General features: G+C 42.2%; 1 pseudogene; it reads left to right on the top strand.

Moving 5' to 3' along the window:
- The window catches only part of LOC109741994 (uncharacterized), an 86587-nt pseudogene continuing 80587 nt past the window's right edge, over positions 1 to 6000 (top strand).

The following is a 6000-nucleotide window of genomic DNA, read 5'->3' as shown; positions in this document are numbered from 1 at the left end:
GGCTGTGCTGCCTCTCTCAAGCTCAGATGTCAGTTAATCTGCCCCTGAACCCGGTTTCTCATCGCCCCCGAATCCGGGCGGTGAACCTCGGCGGCTGGCTCGTCACCGAGGGCTGGATCCTGCCCTCCCTCTTTGACGGCATCCCCAACAAAGATCTCCTGGTAAGCAATTGACCCAGCTAGGTAGCTTCTCTCTCTTCTCTCAGAATATGTCATATGCTGTTTACATGATCTCGTGATTTCTGCATGCCGAGCAGGATGGCACGCAGCTGCAGTTCAAGTCTGTGACGCAGAATGCCTATGTGGCTGCCGAGCAGGGTGGCGGCGCGGCCCTCGTCGCGAACCGGGCTACCGCCTCGGGCTGGGAGACCTTCAAGCTCTGGCGGATCGACCAGACGACCTTCAACTTCAAGGTGTTCGGCAACCAGTTTGTGGGCGTCGGGAGCACTGGCGTTGTGGTGGCGACGGTCACCACGCCGGGGCCATCCGAGACGTTCAAGTTAGTGCGCAATGACAACCAGAATAGGATGAGGATCAGAGCACCAAATGGGCTCTTCCTGCAGGTAATACTGTCCTGATTAGTTGACCTCTCTTCTCTTTTCTTTTCTGAAGTAGTACTAAGTGTTGACCTCATTGATTTCTCAGTACTAGATTCACACTCTTAAACTACAAGTCAATTTTCGTTGCTGGCAGGCAAACAAAGATGGTTCATTGACGGCCGACTTTGGCGAGAGCACGAGCTGGGGCGACGATGACCCGTCGGTGTTTGCGGTGACCATGGTCGGGGGGCTACAAGGAGAGTACCAAGTATGCAATGGCTACGGCACAGAGAAGGCTGCAGAGGTCATGAGGGTAAGTAAGATGGTTCGAACTTGTTGATTGCTGGCTAGTGTTTCAATTCAAAAACGTTGCCACTTCTTTTTCGGTTTCTCACTGTTGGTCGCTCGGTACTCTTTTGGGTTCTTATATTGGTTTACATTTCATTATTCTAGTTACTCAAACTTAGTATTTCGAGCAATTCAAATAAGTATCATTCTTGGCAGTTCAATTTTGTCGATTCCATGTTGGCAGAACCATTGGAACACATACATCGTTGAAGATGACTTCCGCTTTATAGCGGCAAATGGGCTCAATGCAGTAAGGATCCCGGTCGGATGGTGGATTGCCAGCGGTGCCAATCCTCCGGCTCCGTACGTCGGAGGATCGCTCCAAGCCTTGGACAATGCTTTCAAATGGGCAGAGTATGTAGTCTAATTCACAAACTTGAATGAGAACCAATATTGGATTGGCTATTAATTTTTTGAAAGGAATTATTTATCAATATTTTTGTGGATGTACATGCAGGGCCCACAAGCTAGGCGTGATCATAGACTTGCACGCAGCTCCTGGGGGGCAGAGCCCTAATGAGCACAGCTCTACAAGGGACGGCACGCAGAGCTGGGGAACCACTGACTCCAACATTGCGCAAACAGTGCAAGTGATTGATTTCCTCGCAGCTAGGTAAGTAATAACTGTTAATTAATTTACCCAAAATGGGGAACAAAATTTTAGTCACGTTTCCTCGGTATATATAGGGATTGGTGGTGAAGTTTGTTGATTTTATACCTAAACCATGATCTTGTCAATCAAATAGGCAAAATAAGAAAAAAAAAGCAATACCAAATATCTAAAGGACATAGAAAATAAATTTAGCAGCGCCCAGATCGTTTCGAGCATTTAGGCCTCCTTGTTAATTCTTCTTTGCATTTGATGTACATACAGGTATGCCAAGAGACCAAGCCTCCTCGCAGTGGAGCTAATGAATGAGCCACTGGCTCCCGGCGTGTCCCTAGATAGCCTGAAAAGGTACTACCAAGACGCCTACAAGAAAGTCAGGAAGTACTCGCCCAAGACCTATGTGATCATGTCCAACCGGCTGTCGGCACCTTCGACCGAGCTCCTCGATTTTGCTGAAAAGTTTCCCAGATCCGTCATTGACGTGCACTACTACACGTTGTTCGACAACAAGTTCAATAGTTTCACTGTGCAGCAGAACATTGACTACGTGAGGAACACCATCGCCGATGATCTCAGGAAAATCACAAGGCGAAATGGTGCTCTCACCTTTGTTGGTAAGTTTGTGATTGTATAGATCCGGTCTTGCTTGGAACATGCATGAATTTTTCGCCACTCACTATTTGAATTTTCGTGTTTCAAGTTAAAACTAACTAGGTCTACAATACCTCATGCACGTGATATGTTTTGTGTAGGCGAATGGGTGGCCGAGTGGAAGGTACCTAGTGCAACGAAGGAAGACTACCAGAGATTTGCGAATGCACAAATGGAGGTGTACCGGCAAGCCACATTTGGATGGGCTTATTGGACCTACAAGAACGTTAACAACCACTGGAGTATGGAGTGGATGATCAAGAATGGATACATCTCCTTAACAAATGCTTGAGGAAAATAAATCTGCATTCGTGCATGAATAAACTATTAACTAATTGGAAAATTTGGACGAGCAATTGACACACCTCAAGACGAAGTTTTTATGTGATTTGTTGGGTAAAGGCGATTTTATGATGTAATTTTCTTTCAGGTAAACATGAATTATGATGCATGATTTGATTTTTTTTTGGAATGAACTAAGTGGTGTCTGTGTTTATTCGCGAAGAAGAGGCAACTGTGTTATGACCCCTGGACTCATAGATTTGTCGTGTGATTCTTGATTGTTTTTGTGAGTGTTTCTTGTTTCCATCTCCCCCTTCTCAGTAGCACATTGGCTGCTTGACCTCCTTGTGTCCTAGGCCATGCCACTGCGAAAATAGTAAATCTTAAGAGGGTGTCCACCGATGGAACATGTAATACTGCTGCCACAATATGCCATTCTGAGAGCATCTCTAGCAAATCCCGTAAACTGGGTCGTTCAGCAAAATAACCGCCAGTTTACCAGACCAGCTGGTTTTCTCCGCCCAGAGCAGATATAGCAAAGTCGGCAGTCTGCTAAATTCTTTTACAGGATCCTGCATATTCTGCACCATTTCGGCTATAAATTGGGGGTATTTTTTCTAGGGACCTATTAAACAAAAAATGTTGGCGGGAGGAATGTTTCAGCTACCTCCACGGTTTTCCTGCCACCACTGACGTGAGACGCTTCTGCCGTCGCACACGCGCTGCCCCATGCCGCCACCCGCGAGCTGCCGCCTGCCGCCGCTGCCACCCTGCATCCATCGCTCACTGCCGTACTTGCCAGCCGCGAACGAGCTCGCCGCTGGCCACCCGGTGCAGCAGCAACGCACTAGCTAGCTAGCTAGCGCGAGCGAGGCAGCAACAACGGCTCGGCCATGGGCGCGGGCAGGAGCTCGGCTGCTTCCGTCGTGGTGCACACCAATAGCGGCGCCGGGAGGAGCCTCCGGCCCAAACGAGCCTCTTGACATGCACGTGGTGCGGGTGCTCGGTTGGCCGCGCAGGCGCGGCCTAGGAATTGAAAGACTCGATTGTAATTTAGATGACGCTTTTAGGGGAGTTTATGTAATTTTGTCGGGAGCTTGTATTTTTTACAGGGTCTGTTCTGGCAAAACAAAAGTCGTACCGTTAAAGCGTGAAAAATGTTTTGCGGGACGGGGTATAGCAGATCTGCTAGAGATGCTCTGATCCTTGAAAAATGTTTGTCATACTGTTTATAGAGGGAGTACGGTTGCGTGCAAACTGAGTCTCTCTTCCACAGAAAACACAACTATTTAATTTCATAGACTTTCTAAATTTATATATTTTTACACATACGAATTCGTTGTCAGAAGACCTTTAAACCAGACCAATATTTCGACTATGTTGGATTTCCGTCAGTTACATATTCAGTTATTATTGTCATTTTATTTCACTTTTCAATTATTTCACAACACTTTTTAGAACAATTAACACTCGCTTAAGTTAATACATGACATTTTTTCGGCAAAGTGCCGATTTGATTGATTTAATACACCCGTCAAATGGGCCAGCCCAAGTCGAATGCCTTTGAGTAAATGACGCTTGTAACATGCTTGCCGGCGTAATATAGGGTTGGTGGGATGTGAGGGGACGCCACCAACACCCCCTTTTCAGAGTAGAGACATGGTTCAAACATTTTGTAAAATATATGTGACATTTTTCCAAACATTAATTAAATCATTTTTATCAAGGAATTCTAACAACATTTAACATATATTTTCATTTATTTCACCAAAATTTGATGCTTAATTACTTATAATTTTTATCAACATATGAGTTAATCTTGTTCAAATATTTCAGTATAGTAATATTTTAATTGTGTTCATAAATAAGCACTGAAATTGAGTATATTATGCAAATACGTTTGAATCTATGATCATTATTTTCAGATATTTTATTATTTCATTTATATTTTAATGAATTTCAGAAAAATGTGGGAGAGAATCTAGGAGGTTGCATGCAGTCATTCTTCTCTACGCGGTCTCTAGTTCCTCGACAGAAATTGAAACGAGGAAAACCTGACATCTATTTGCATGTATAGTAATTGGTATTGACTAGTTAAATTAGTTGCAGAACTGCATGCCCTAACTTATTTATCCCAACATGCAAGCATGGCACATCACCATACAATTAGGGATGGGATAAAGCCACCTCAACATGCAACCATGCATGGAGAAAGAACCGCCGCTATATGCAACATATAGTGAAAATTTGAGCGGTAACGCTAGGTACCGGTAGTATGGGCTCCAATAGCAAGCTGCCAACTAGCATCTGTGGGCCAAGTATCTTTGTATTTCACATCTTTCTCTGATTTCCCATCTTCGTATTTCTTCTCCAGCCCTGTTACAACATGGACCCACCACGTGACATGTGCTCATCCCACGTACTAGCAACATCCCAGGCTCCAGCCTTTACATTTTAAACTAATGTGCTTAGCTAATTAAAACAACCATATCTTTCAAATCATATATTTGTTTTTGAAACTTTTTTTATATTTAAACTCCTTGCGCCAAAACCTTTGAAAGAAGACCAATACTGAATAATTTTCAACCACATTTAAATTGAACGTACATTTCACATTCCATTGGCTTCTTTTATATTTCTTTTCATTTTCAGAACCTACATTTCATTTTCACTGACTTGTTTCACAAAAAATTACATCTATTTCATCTGCACATTTTTCAAATAATGTATTTCACTCTTTTGAAATAGGCAGTTACACATTTTCAAAAAATTAGTTTCACAAGTTGATATTTTAATTTCATATTTGTTTTCACTTTCAGAACCTACATTTCACTTTTCACTGGCTTATTTCACAAAAATAAAATTTATTTTAATTGCTGTTTAAATAACCTGTTTCAGTATTTTGGACAAATTAGCACACATTTTTAAATAATCAGTTTCACATGTTGACATTTCAGTTTCATCTTGCTTTTCACTTTCAGAAGCTACATTTCAATTTTTAGTGGTGTGTTTCACAAAAATCACATATATCTGTATTGCACATTTTTCAAATAACATATTTTGCTCTCTTGAAATAAACTTTTACACATTTCAAAATAATTAGCTTCATATTGTTTTTGAATCACATTTCAATTTCCAGTGGCGTGTTTCACAAATATGCACATCAATTTGAACTATTTAATAAACGCAGAATCTCGTTTCAATCTATTTTTGGACCAGTTGAATTAATTCCACAACATTCTGAATTATTATACACATATTTCACAAAATGCAACAACTATTTGTTCATTTTATAATCGTACATAGCTCACGTGAATGCAACAAATTTCAGAAGAAAAAAACCATTGCATTACATATATCAGATATCACATATCTCACACAGAACACATATAAGATTTCATATAGCAAGACCACATGGGCCATGGCCCGCTCAGCTTTCCAGCACCTGCTCCTATTACTGTCAGCCCATGGACCGAGAGAATCCCAATTTCTTGCAGTTTGGCTTGCCCAGCCCGCCTAGTAATTTGCTGCAAGCTTCACCACTATTCAGTTTCATATACCACATATAAGA

Source organism: Aegilops tauschii, chromosome 1 (genome assembly GCF_002575655.3).
Source record: "Aegilops tauschii subsp. strangulata cultivar AL8/78 chromosome 1, Aet v6.0, whole genome shotgun sequence".
NCBI lineage: Eukaryota > Viridiplantae > Streptophyta > Magnoliopsida > Poales > Poaceae > Aegilops > Aegilops tauschii.
This window is presented reverse-complemented; position numbering and strand designations above follow the sequence as displayed.